This window comes from Dermacentor andersoni, chromosome 2 (assembly GCF_023375885.2).
Source record: "Dermacentor andersoni chromosome 2, qqDerAnde1_hic_scaffold, whole genome shotgun sequence".
In the NCBI taxonomy this organism is placed as follows: Eukaryota; Metazoa; Arthropoda; class Arachnida; order Ixodida; family Ixodidae; genus Dermacentor; species Dermacentor andersoni.
The window spans coordinates 72023032-72037963 of record NC_092815.1 but is presented as its reverse complement, the minus strand read 5'-3'; the positions used below and the strand labels follow the sequence as shown (position 1 = coordinate 72037963).

The 14932-nt window shown below is 44.7% G+C and overlaps 1 long non-coding RNA gene across 1 annotated transcript in view; it reads left to right on the top strand.

Annotated features, from left to right (window-relative positions):
- LOC140216107 (uncharacterized) overlaps window positions 1-14932 on the top strand; it is a 291638-nt gene that overhangs the window by 96735 nt on the left and 179971 nt on the right. The gene's annotated exons all lie outside the window — the stretch shown is intronic.

Here is a 14932-nt window from a genome sequence, read left to right as displayed (position 1 = left end):
TTACTCCTTGATTAAACTGATCTCTTGTTATGCGGGAGAAGGCAAACGTTGACAATTCCTTCGTTGTAAACATAAAAACACAAAAATAACGAAATGAGTTTGCTGCGTAGGAATAAAGCATACTCACGTTCCTAACGAGCATTCCCATTTTTCCGGACCAACTTCCGTTGGGCAGCTCAACCCCGAACACGCCGTCCATTGGCTCTACAAAAGTTGCACTTAGCGGAGGAAAAATGATGAGTAGAGTAAAGCTAAAACCATATGTAATATGTATTCGCGACATATTTTTTCCGCGGTATTCCTGGGTCTTTCATATCGTTCAGTGTGTGGGTCGTGATATTATCAGACTGAGTGGCGTTGCAAGTGGGTGTATCTTCTTAAAGTGACAGCAGCGGGGGATTTTATTGGTTTGCTGCGATATAGTCATGGTGATGGCACGCTGAAACTATGTGAAATATACATTAGACTTTGTTGATGCTTCACTGCGCGCTTTAAGAGATTGATTTTCTGTTCTTGATAGATTGTTAACAGATCAGAGCGTTTAGAAAGATTTCTAGAAACTATCAAGAATCAAATAAGCCTTTCTCTGATGTTAGAAAGTAATCAAGAGCATCTTTTTAAGCGAGCCGATTTACAACGGTGGCCGTACATTGTGCAACTCGAAGCAGCCATAGCCAAAGAAAAAGAAAAACAACACAAACGCCGAACAAGGCTAAGAAAGTATTAAAAACTTGACGTTTAAGCCCCGACACGATAGCGTTGCTCCCGATGAACTTCTACATGAAATTTTTTGCAACAAATTTCTTCACTTCATTGGTATCTTTTTTACCATGATCCAAGGAAGATAGGAGAAGACGACTCCGGCTAGTGTCTTCTTTTTAAAGTTTGTTCTTCCCCTTCCTGACCAGTCCATATTTCATCAGACTCTCGACTTCATCAACCACCAACACGCCATCGTACACTCGTTAAGTTGGAAGGCTATTTCGACGCGTTAATTCGTTCACGTCGGCTTCATTACAGTAGCTCGACAAGTCATGCAGGGTCTATCAGGAGCCATCGCAACTAGCGAAGGCTACAGGTGGAGCGAGGTAACCAGGTCACTGGGGGCCGGCCGGTCAAGTGTCTACGCCTAAGTAACCCTTCACAAATAATTACGAACTGAACCATGCGTTGTCGTCTCCTCAAATAGTTTCAAGTCACCGGCAGCCAAATTCGGTTCAGACTGGGTCTACGACTCCAAGCGCCTTCGCAAAACGCATTTAATTCTTCATGGCGCCCAAAAAGTTTCTCATATTTGGAACCAGAAAATCTGCTCCGAAAGAGGTAAAGAGGCACGTTTGCTACGCATCCAGCTGTCTGCTATGCATGTGTAGGAGCTTCAGCGCGAAGATAGAAAAGCTTTCATACTTGAGCTTGAGTGCTTCGATGATAAGCATTGTCAAACCGCCAATAATACCAGTGAGAACCGTTTGGCCTTGATGCTTTTCGACGTCCAAATAGGGCAAGAACTGCGAGGTAAGCAGCAAAATACAGATTGCAACAGTTTCTGTGTTTGGCATGGGGAGTGCAGCGATTGATCAGGTAAGGAAACCCATGTGCTGGACCGAAGTGCATGAAACATGTAATCGGAATCAGTTAGGCACTTGCTCAAGGCCTTATAAACAAAGTTGAATCTGAGGGAAAACATTCCGACAGCGTAATGAACGGGATGCCAATGAAATTCAACAGATGCGCACACCAGAACTATGCATGTGTTTTTCGCAGCCCTATAGCGTCTTCAAGATATAGGCTTCGGCGCTTTATGTCGAGGGGAGGGCGAGGAAAAGGGCACACAGATTCCGAAAATGGCGGTCTGTTTCACAAGGAAACGCCTGAAACGCACTGCGAGTTACTTAAGGTGCTTCACATGTGTCTTTTTCTCAAATAAGCTACCAATGTATTGTGAATGTTATGTTTTGTAACCTGCAAAGTATTGCTATTGCTACGGCCACAGAAGGGTCACTGACTGGCTTCGGTTTATACCAGAACTACTACTACTACTACTACTACTACTACTACTACTACTACTACTACTACTACTACGACTACTACTACTACTACGACTACTACTACTACTACTACTACTACTACTACTACTACTACTACTACTACTACTACTTAAAATAATAATAATAATAACAACAATGAACTTCTCAATCTTGCCGCTGCTAATAATTGCAGGTTCTAAGTAATATTTCTCTTCGCCGCGAAACTTGACTTTGCAAACTAAGCGGTTTTACGTTTACTAGCTAAATAACTTTTTGTCAAGCAGTCTGTGCGACAAGTTACCCAAAATAGGTAAAAAAATATCGGCTGGGCAAACAATGTCGTACACTTACCTTGACATACGTAACGCGAACATCTCGTGTCATGACCATCGCTCCGGTGTTCTCAGCCACGGCCATGGTTTAACATTCGAGCCTGGCTCAGGCGTTTATTTCTGGAAGGCAATGCCGACGTTTTATACCTGTGTCCTAGCTGCAGTTTTTCGTTTGCTTCGTGCCATTCTCCGCATTGAAAGAATAATGATATACATGAGGTTTTATGGATACGTGTGCTCGTACTTGCGTAAAGTGTTCAATACGCAGTCAGGTAGCAGCTATGCGTAAACAAAACTGAAGAACTTTCTGGTTTCTTTTCGCAACTGTTATACGAACAGAAATATCTGTCGATACTGAAGTTTGTTACAGACCACGTGCGTAAAAAACAATGGACAAACTGTCTTCCTGTGCAGTAAACTGGCTGCCTACGCTACAACTTTGCGAAAGCTGGGTACACCAAAAAGGTTACTCGTGATAACATCAAAAATATGTCTACTTACAGTTCTCAATAATATACATACATATATATAAAAAATAACAGGAGAGTAGCCCTATTTGATATGAGAATGCTTCTGTTCAAGCTCCGGCAGCAATAGGATCAAAAGGGAAAAACTACAGAACGCAAACACGTACGTTGCGAAGTGTTGTTGCTACTGGTCTCTGAGTTCAAAAACCGAGCCTCCAACGTTCTATGAAGTCATTGTTATAGCTACCCTATGACAACGTTTTTCTGGAAAAAAAGAACGATTAGGATGTAAATTTGGATTGCTGACAAACATGACAGTATATAAAACTGTGCATAAGCTGGGACAGTGATTGGTGTGACGTCTATGAAATGGGCCATCTCTTTTGCATCACTGTTCAGTTAGGTTCACGAATAAAGAACTCTCATTCAGTACAACTCTAAATGCGTTGGTACTGCTAGGGAAAAAGAAAAGTAATGCTCCATTTTCAGTGCGTTCACCCGCCGCTGGGTCTCTGTAGCTGTGGCTTTTAGCTATTTCTTTTTCTTCCTGAAGTATTTCTGTATATTCCAGTGTTCCTGGTTACTGAAGATCGCGAATTTTTGTTCTTTTTGTCAGTACAAGCGTGCATTGGGGGTGCCTGTGTGTGTTTGTTCACTGGTGATGATTCCTTTGATATTTGTTGCATGATATATTACAAATCTGCGTCAAACTTTTTGTGCTCTTTTGTTCTTGTTTTCTTTAGTCGCGATGTAGAAAGCTGACGAATGCATGCATAATAGAGGAATTTTGCATCGGTTTCCTCTCGCGCACTATTAGAAAAGTTACTTCCTTTTCGCTTTTTGCATTCTTTTTGTTTTATGAAATGAATGCTCAGTGTCTATTACAGTAAACTGCTGAACAGATATAGGGACTCGTCGCATCTAGCGAAAGGGTAACAGGGGAATGACTTCTTGGTACACAAAAACATCAAACTACAGGAAAGCCTTCTTGATATTTTGCTACATCCTTTCTTGGGAATTGTGATTTCGCTCTTTTTATCAGCTCTCTTTTACAAGAAAAGCTGCAGGTCTAAATAGAAGTTCTGCACATAAAATTACTCAGCTCCTTTTCTTGAAATCCAACAGATTTCATTCAGAAAGTAGTCCTTTTGCCTATATGGGGATATTTTTAAATGTTACGAGCTAATCGTTGTGTTAAGTCCAAATGTAATATCCCACTTCAAGCGTTACAGTTGAACACATGTTCAAATATTAATTATTTTCTTCTGTGCAGGTACAGAAGGCCATCAAAAATGGGAACAAACGCGACTCCTAGCAACTAAATACGACAGTTAAGGACCGAGTGCGGCACCGATGAGATTATTTCATCAGACTAAAAGGGGCAATAATTTTGGGAAAGGAAAAATGTTGGAGAGGCTCACTTCGGCCTGACATCGAATGAGGGCTCGCGGTACGAGCTTAGACATGAAGGGCAATAAATCAAAATAACTTTAGCAAGCACCGCACACATACGCCGACTTCACGCACTATTCATTGTAATGCCACCATGAGTATCACTGCTCCCGTTCCCTGAAATCGACCTCCGGGTCAGCGCATCTGTTGCGGTATCTGCAAAACTCAACCAATAGACTGTTCAGATGCCTTTGCGAAACGAATGTTCAAATAGTCGAAGACAACTAAGTTCTTTTGCGGTCGAAGCATCATTGCGGAACCGCATGGAAACATTGTTGCTCTCTGATCTGTTGTAACTGTCCTTAATGCCATGTGTATAAACATTGTACTCATTTAAACTGCCCGGGACTCGATTGCCTTTTGGGAAGATCAATGACGCTGCGCTATGGGGCTCTGGCCATGCAAACTCCCTCTTGTGATAGTATATCAGGGAGATCAAAAATGAAGAATGGGCATGACAGATGGAGAAGCACACTGTTCTATAAAGGTTATAAACAAGGATAAGGTGCCACACAAAGGCTGGCCAGTAGAAGGGCTTATAGGTCCTCCTATCAAAACGTTGGCCAGCCTTTCTGAGACACCGTATCTCGGTCTGTATCCTTTATATCACAGTATGTCAAGCAGAGCTATATTTATGATTATGCTGAAAAACGGTCCCGATCTTAAATTTGTACTTGCACATTGTTTAATGAACTAGAAATGAAGAAGACCCCTGTATGTTTCCTTCTGTTTCTAAATAATTGAAATGCATCTCAGGACCATCCGGTATAATTCGATATTTCGTAGCACAAGAATACGTTTGGTTCATGACATGGCGTACTTTCTTCTGTCAAATATTTTGGCATTTATTCCCATGACAAGGCGCTAGGAAGGAGGTCAGAGGCGGCTTGACATGAAACGTTTCAAGGGAGCGATACTTGGGGTAATAATTATAAGGCATGGGTAGGCAGTGACGTTTCGTGACATCTTTTCAACGGCAAGTAAAGATACTTGTATTCTTTACGTACAATGGGCGTCACAGTGGCATGATTTCATTTTGTGATCTTATTTGAATCTCGGAAGCATTTATGTCGTCTTTAGATTGTGCGAGTGCGAACTATTTTAATGGCTTCGTGTTCATGTATGTTGTCCTTTCGGGAGCTCAGTTCGCGTCCAAATACTGGTGCGACAAAGTAGTTTTCCTTTGAGAGGCGTGTGTCTCCCTGGAGTCAGAGTAAAACCTCCGCTTTGATTCGTATGCAGCAGAGAGTGGCATCAACCAATTACAACGCGTCAGCCAGTTACAGCCGCTGGCCACGTCACTGCGCTCTTCAGGCACAGTATTCTTCTCTGCTGTTAAACGTATGTTAAACGTATGTTAAACGTATGCTATTAAACGTATGGCAATGGAACTGTAGAGGGTATCGGAGGAAGCAGGGCCTCTTAGAGCAGTTTATTAACACTAAAGGAGCACAACCAGACATAATCATGCTACAGGAAACCAACATATCACCCACGCTAAGGGGATACACGTGCCAAGAGAGCGGAAGGACCGCAACCCTCATTAGCAATAAGATAGTAACCATAGCACACAAGGAGATTGAGGGGACAAAAATCGAACACGTGATCACAGAAATCATACCCAAAAAGAAATATAAAGGGAGAAGCACGTTCGTAATAAACCTATACAGCCCCCCTAGACAAAAAGATGGAGATTTCGAGAAGCTGTTTGCCGAGGCAGACAAACTAGCCAGATCGAACACACTCATCATAGCAGGGGACTTTAATGCCAAAAGTCCGAACTGGGGCTACCAGAAGGCAGAACGAAAAGGACAAAAGATAAGTGACGCGGCGGAAAGGATAAGATGTGAGCTACTCACAGACGAAAACCAACCTACGCGACTAGGGAATCGCGTAAGCCCAGATACCTGCCCAGATCTAACCTTTGTGAAAGGAGCAAGCCAGGTCGAATGGGAGAACACGCTAGAAAACCTAGGCAGCGATCACTACATCATAAGAATGTCAATAGAAGCAGGAACAATCAAGAGAAAGATAGGATTGGCCCATTTAACAGATTGGGACGCGTTCAGACAAGGAAGTCAACAACTAAAGGGAGAGATCACATCCATCAAGGAATGGTGTCGGCAGCTCAAACAAATACAGGAAACATATACGCATGAAATAGATAGGACGGAGCAAGTACCGGAGGTGGACAAACGTCTGCTTGGGCTATGGGAAGCGAGACGTGGGCTCACTAAAAGATGGAAAAGACAAAAGCTTAACAAGAAACTCAAAAAGAAAATAGCAGAAATCACAGCAAAAGCAGAGGAATATGCAACGCAACTGGCCAGGCAAAGCTGGCAACAGTTTAGCAGTTCGCTACAAGGTACGCTGAACACGGCCAAAACGTGGCGCATTCTGAAAGCATTAATGGACCCAGGGAAAACAAAGGCAGAGAGCAACAAGGCAATCCAGAGGCTGATTCACCAGTACGATGGTACCGAAGAGCAGCTAATGGAGGCCTTGAAAAACAAATGCTACGGACAGGAAAGACCCGAAGAATATAAAGGGGAATACCAGGGGGAAGAAAACGCAGATATGGACAGGCCAATCACACGAGAAGAAGTGAACGCAGCTCTGGGGTCCCTAACCAAAAACACAGCAGCGGGAGCAGACAAAATTAACAACTCCCTCATTCGCAACCTAAGCGAGGAGGCGATAGATCAATTAACAATCTACTTAAACAAATTGTGGAACGAGGGAACGATCCCGGAGGAATGGAAACACGCCGAGGTCGTAATGATCCCGAAGCCAGGAAAGAAACTACAGATAGAAAACCTAAGACCAATCTCCCTCACCTCGTGCTTGGGAAAGTTATACGAAAGAATAATCACAAAGAGAATACAACAACTCATGGAAGGCAAGGAACTGTATCCGCACAGTATGTTTGGCTTCCGAGCAAAGCTATCAACACAGGATGTCCTCCTACAGATTAAGGAAGAGGTCCTAAGCAAAGCACCCAAGACAGGAGAAAACATCATAATGGCACTAGACATCAAGGGAGCCTTCGATAATGTCAGCCACGCGGCAATAATGGAAGGGCTTCAAAACATAAATTCTGGGAAGAGGACTCATGACTACGTGAGAGCCTTCCTAGCAAAAAGAACGGCCACAATAGGACTAGGGGATATAAGAAGCGATACCTTTGTCACCCCAAGCAAAGGTACCCCACAGGGCTCAGTCATTTCACCCATACTGTTTAACATTGCGATGCTTGGCCTGGCCAGGGAACTAGGCGAAATCGAGGGCATACGACATGCAATGTATGCGGACGATATCACAATATGGGCCGACCAAGGAACGCTAGGACAAAAGCAAGAGAAACTGCAAGAGGCAGCAAACCGCGTAGAAAACTGTTAAGGCAAGAGGCCTGGCTTGCTCCACAGAGAAATCGGAAATACTCAGAATTGGAAAGAACCCCACCAAGGCCGAAATCGAAATAAACTTAGAGGGCCAGCTTATAGCGGAAAAGAACATGATAAGAATTCTAGGAATGTGGCTGCAAAGCAGCGGAAAATGCAGTCACACAATTAGCTTACTCCAAAAATCGACAGATCAAGTAAGCAGGATGATTACGAGAGTTTCAAATAGAAGACATGGCATGAAAGAGGCAGACACGATCAAGTTGGTTAAAAGTTTAGTGGTCAGCAGAGTCACATACTCGCTACCTTACCACTTGATGAACAAGCTAGAAAGAGAACAAGCAGAAACCATACTAAGGAAGGCGTACAAAACGGCACTACACCTACCGAGGAATACTTCAAACGACAAGCTACTGCAGCTAGGAATACACAACACGTTCAGCGAGCTGGCAGAAGCGCAACTAAACACACAAATAGCGAGACTTTGGCAGTCGGCTACAGGAAGAATGCTCCTAAAGAGACTAGGATACGATACGAAAGGGGCAATAGATAGAGAGGCAGACATCCCAGACAACGTCAGACAAACCCTCAGAATAAGTCCAATTCCACGCAACATGGATGCGAACCTACACGCAGCCAGAAGGCAGGCAAGGGCAGATTACGTGAAAGGCCACCTGGCAACACAGGAAAACACGGTGTACACGGATGCAGGGCTATACCCGTGGGACAAGCACACTAGAACACACAGAGTAGCTACGGCTGTAGTAGACTACATGGGAGAGACAATCAGCTGCGCAACCATAAGGAATTGCACGGTAGCGGAGGGGGAAGAGGTCGCCATAGCGCTTGCAGCGACCGAAGGCTACCGAAGTAACAGATCATTAACCATATTAACAGACTCCAAAGCTGCATGCAGGCATTACATGCAGGGGAGAGTCTGTAAAGAGGCCCTGCGAATCCTCCTCGGAGCAGGAACCCTCGGAAATAAAGTTAAACACAAAATTTTCTGGATACCGGCCCATACCGGGATAGAAGGGAACGTGAGAGCAGACAGTCTAGTTCGCGAGATCACATACCGAGCTGGACAGATAGAGCCTCTCGAGAACCCTACAACGGTGGAGCCGACGTGTGCGGAAATATTAAACTACTATAGAGGGCAGAGAATCAAATATCCTCCGCCACACACACTACTTACACAACAGGAAGCAGCCGACTGGAGAAGGCTACAAACCGGAACTTTCTATAATCTACACATACTAAGTAAAATGTACCCGACACAATACAGAAACTCCTGCCCATGGTGCGGAGAAATACCAACTCTTTACCACATAACATGGGAATGTAAGCACAACTACACATTCCATAAACATAAAAACCCGAGTGCGGAGCAATGGGAGGGCCTGCTCACCAGCAGCGAGCTCACCGCCCAAAGGGCAATGGTGCAGCACGCGTGCGAAGTGGCCAGGCTCAGTGGAGCCCTGGAATAGGGGCACACCCGTGCTGAAGAGCCAGGCAGCAAGCGCAAGACGGCTCACCGCTAAACCCCTTGATAGCAGCAATAAAGTTTTTCTCTCTCTCTCTCTCTCTGCTGTAGCATCGGCGGAGCGACTGAGTGGTGGAACCTTCGATTGGCAATCTACAGCTATGTGTTCTGTACTTACTACGTTTACAGTGTTGCGCGAACTGTCGAATCACAGCTTCGCAGTATGCCCCACCTCACCACTCCCGAAACTGCAGTTATTCATTAGAGAACAAGCACTATAATATATATATATATATATATATATATATATATATATATATATATATATCAGGTGCATTCCTTCAACGTGAACAAAATTTTGTTTAATTGCCTGTGGCATATATCACAAATCTGCTTAGTAATCTGGATCACTCGAAGAGAGGCACATTACTTTCACTAAAAAGTAAAAATTCAGAAGTGACTAAGTAACAAAAATTCACTGATCATATCTTCAACTAATTACTTTAGGAAGAATATTGAAAGACACGAATGGAAGCCAGTGATCTCACAAGGCACCTCCACTTGGAATGAATTTTTGTAACTAGCACCACTCTTGAGATAAGCAAAGTCAGAACTGTGGTAAAAATGCGCTGTTCTTCCACTTACTTTTTTCACGAAACTGCTTTCTATACATTGCAGCTGAAAGTTATTAGAAGCACCAATGCCTTTCATCGCAAACATTGGGAACGTATATCTCGAAAACGGTGTCATCCGCAGAATTCGTTCTCGGTGGATATGATTTTCAAAGCCACCAGATGCAAGTCACAAATTCTAATATGTACTGCAATGTAATTAGTTTATAGTTAACTAGTCAAATACTTATTTTAATTTCTCGTAGAAATGCGAGCCTCTGAGCGTAATCCAGCTCAAGAAGTATAATGGTGAAACCTGTAGCGGTCGTCTAATAAAAATTCTGTAAATATATAAAAACACCCAGTATGTATGTATATATATATATATATATATATATATATATATATATATATAGGCACAACATCTTCAGTTGTTACACTCTTGTAACACAAGCAGGCGAAAGCCTGCTGCACATCTGGTAATACTTGAAGTTATACAGTCGGGGTGGTTGTCGCTCGGCTTCCGCTCGTCGTACCTGTCGTTGTTCCGCTTCTTGCTTCTGCAGTTCGGTATCTCCGTCTTCGTGCTCGTGCAGATGCAGCGGCACGCGCTTCCTCCGCAGCGGCGTACTTACGCGGCCGTCCTCGCTATTACTAAGCGTAAAGTTCGGCGCACATTTAGGACTGCTTACGTGTGGGAATGGGAAAGCATTGTACCGCTTGTAGACCTCAGAAAGTCATCAACGCGCTCATTTTATGCAATCGTGACGTGGCGCCACCTCTTCCGCACAGTCACGTGCGCCGTCCAATGACGCACGTATTATAGCCACACCTTTAGCGAGCGAGAGCCGTGGAGCAGCCGCGGGTTCAGGGAAGCGTACTCGCCTCGCACGGCGGAGGCGCGGCCTTGACTCCCACCCAGACCTAAATGTAGCAAATTTTCTTTTAAAAGCCACTAAATTACTTTATTTGCAGGAACCTTCCTGAGAAATGTGACGTCAATCAGAGCATATTTTGACGTGATTCTACTCAGTGCGGCGTCGGCCATTTTTCGTCATGGCGCAGTTTCGACAAGATCAACCGCCAACATAGATACAGAAATCTTTTCGCCTTAAGAGATATACTGAAGAAATGCGTGCACAGACGACCACACGCACGCGCTTACGCAAGCGCACAAACACGCACGCAGAGTAATGCATGTATCCGCACGTTGACTGGCCTGGAGCAAAATAGCCACGATCGCCGCCCGTGCGCATACATCTGCGTAACGTTTTTTTCAGTCACACGATGGAAAGGGCGAGAGTTGCGCCCAGTGAGAATTGCATAAACCACTGAAAAAAGGCATACCGTGACCGAGACAGCCCGTGATGAAAGCATTCCTGAACGGCTTTGGCAACGCACACCCATCACTCGCACGGCATCATCCATTTGCTGCTGTGTCTAGCGTGGACGCATTTCCTAGGCATGTGTCGCTAAGCGCCCGCCTAAATGGACGGTGCTTACGTCCACATTTGGCGCCTGCCCACGTACGTTCGCAAGCGCACTGCGCAGGGGCGAATCACCGCTACGATATAAGAAGACATCGCTCGTTCCGCAGTGCAACTTTGCGCCGACCCTTGCGCGTACAAACGATAATGTTGCGTGCCTCGGCGCCAGATGGCGCTCTGGGCGCTAATTTCGTTTTCGGCGTTTTCGCCCCGTTTCTTACACCTTGCATGAGTTGGCCGCGCGAACTGTCCACAGAAATGGGCCAACGTAACTCTGCAGGCTTTTCTTGCGCGATTTATTTTATCTCCTTGCAATATCTTGGTATCGCAATGTGACGCTTCGAAGGCGTGTGCCTCACTGGTGCATATTTTTGCGCCGCGGTTGCGTATACAAAATAATGTTCACACATTTCAGGGGAATTGCGTGTAAAATATCCCATACGAAATGCGTAAGGTTGAGCAGAATTACGCTGCAAAGTGACGAAGCAGGTTCGGCACCGAGACAAGTGTAGATGGTGCTCGAGCATAAAGAGTGCTTTGGAAATACTGCGAGTTCAGTATGTTTAGGCACAGCGGCATGGGACAGAGAATTCTGCAATTACACGTACTTTACTAGGTTAGGTACGCTGTCACTGTTACTGCGAAAATCTTCCTGCTGTAGGTATCGATCCTAGCTTCTTACTTCTATGTCCGCCCTCTAAACCACTCACCTTCTTTATTGAAAGTAAAGAAGCTAAACGCGGTCTGTGCCCTTCTGTGCACGGTGCCACAGTGCAGGAATCAAGTGCGTATGAACATATCTCATAAATAAAAAGACAAAGAGGTAAGTTAATGCTGACCAGCTGCCCGCCGTTTAATATGTGTAGCTGCTGAGAGATGCGCAGATCTCCCCCTGGTTTTTTTTTCTCGGGTTCCTTCCGATCGTAATATTTTGCTCTTTTCTGTTTAGCGCTCTAGTCATCAGCACCGAAAGACTTACTGCTTTCTCATTGGGAACCACGAAAAACCAACATAGAGAACCTGTCAGTACTAACGGACATGGCGACAACGTGAGGATAACGGTATCGTTCAAGAACTCCTTTACTCGAATCACACAGTACACGGACAGGGAGGATAATTATAAAACGCTCGTAATTATGAGAGCCCATCTTAGTCATCATGGCGAAGGCTCGCAAAGCAGCTACCGGGCCATGTTTCCATGACGGGCTATATGCAGGAGTTCCACGGGGAATTGGGGAATTACGAGCCTTAACCAATGCCATCTCTGTGGTGCCTTGTGGGCAGAGCGCGCTGTTTGCGAAATGTTTGAACTGATATTTGCGAAGCAACTCCCAAGACGACTCTCGTTTTCATTACTTGGCGCAGACATGTGAGTAACGGAGATGGAAACGTTGCCGAGGGGGAGTACAGAGTAGGTCATAGTTTATTAGGCGTCCAAATTTTGGCGATCTGGGATAAAGATGGCTGTGTGCTAACGGGAGGCATATGACCATATGGTCTCATTCAAACCTAGCAGTGATGTTGCTGTCGAACCTGACGAATAAAACAAAAATACATAGGAGCTGCGTTGTGAATGGAGTGTGTTGCAAAAGAAAGAAACACTGTCTCCTGATTATAAATTTTATGTCTCTAAAGCTTAATAACATAAAATGTCACCTAAGATCCGTCTAACGATTATTCTAGCCTATCTTACTGGTTCAAAGCAAGATTTGCGCAAGATCTAGCGTTATAGAACTTGCTTCAGCGCACGGAATCATCGCTATAAGGTCATATTCCTTTCACTTTAGTGGGTTTACTTTCCAAACTTAGGATAAACAATGGTTCAGAATTATCTCCTCATAAACAAATGATTCGTACGCTTTCCTACATGCAAAAACAATCTTATCTGGCAATCTTTGTACAAGGTAATGTTGGTGCACTTTAACTGAAGTATGGGTTATAATGTAACTAAATGATAGCTGTAGCTAAATATTTAATGAAACTGCATCACAAATTTGTCCCAAGAGGAAAACCGAAAAGCGGTAACAACCAAGAAGTCGGATTGCATAACATACTGACGGGACACACAGAACAAAAACACACAGCGGAACGCTCTGCTTTTTGTGTTTCTCTTCTGTGCTTCTCTTGTCAAAACGTTGCGTAATCCAACGTCTAGTGTACTATACCAGCGCGCCCTGTCTTCAACCTAAACAACAAAGAGATGGTTTCATTTGTAGGAAGTCATCAAATATATTTCATTATTCTTGGGTCAAATGACTATTTAATCGCGATAGATGGCAAAAGGCATCATGCTTAACTATAGTCGGCTACAACTTTAGAAAAAAGGGGCGTTTACTCCTCCAAGGCGGATGCACACAAGCCCCCACCAATGGGCGCGCACTGTAGACTGACGTCATGAGCCGGACGGTCGGCGAAACTTAGGAACAACGCACGCTCAAAAAAAGCACTTACATACGCCAGAACGAGCTAACATACGCACGGCAAAAAATAAAAAAGGGGGGGGGAGGGCTTTTCCTAACTATCGCGTCAACGGAAAGCTGCTGTCGTAATGTACAAACTACCTGCACCGTATCGGTAGATATGGTTAGAGCCCAATTCATTAACCCCTCAATAGAACGGAGGATGCGCGTAGCATCACAACGCGGTATATTGGTGCCATTATTTCTATACGCCACCGTCTTAAAAGACGAAGCAGCAAAGCAGAAAAATCGTAACAGCAGGAGAGCGGAAGCTCAGATTGGTCGAGGGTGAGGAACGGCATCGTTTCCGGGAGCTCACAAGGCCAAGAAAGCCCGGTGACAACGCCCATCAAGCTGTGTCGTTGTACTGGCGTGGCCCACGCTCCCAATTTATCTGCTTGTGCTTCTGAATGGGTGCGGGGTCAACGATGCCGGCTCGCAGTGCGTCATTTATGCTAACGAGTGCGTGCTGTGACCCTGATTGACTCGGACGCCGTCAAAGGCTGCAGTGGCTCCCCTTCCTGAGTACAGTCGTCGGGCTTCTGTTATCAGTTGTGACGGCGTTACGACCTTCCTCTCCTGTATACAAATGTTACGCCCCTGCTAATTTTCGGAGGAGCTTTTTTTTTTCGCCTCAGCTCAGTTCTTAATTAAGCCCCTTCTCCCAATCCCACATGCCGCTTGTCTCGTTCGGCGCAGGTCAACTCTGGTTAGTTTCCCCCTTACACACCGACAGCGCAAGGCAATAAGCGTGATTATTGGCTACATGGGATATAGATTTCTTTAATAGTCTGGTGCTTTGTTATACAACAGATTCTGATACAATCTTTATGGACGCAGATTAAGATGTCGGCGAAAGTAACGGGTCCTCGATGTGGCCATAAAACACGGACGCCGGAGTAGTAAAAGCGCTAGTGAACGTAGCTGCCGCGCGTAATATTTGTGGGTCAGGACATCGTCAGTGTTCTCCGTCGCATCGCCAATGGTAGGCCGACTTACAGCAGCTTATTGACTTTACTTTATTTACAAGTGAAAAACCAGTGATACGCGCAGCCATAGCTCGAAACGGAGTTGAATACCGTCTGTGTTGCACGAAATGATCATCATCACTGTTTCTTGGCAATAGCAAGCGTTGGAACAAATAAAACAAGAATTACATATATATTACAGAAAACAGGGCATTTATGCCAGTCTCGAATGTCCATTTAATTAC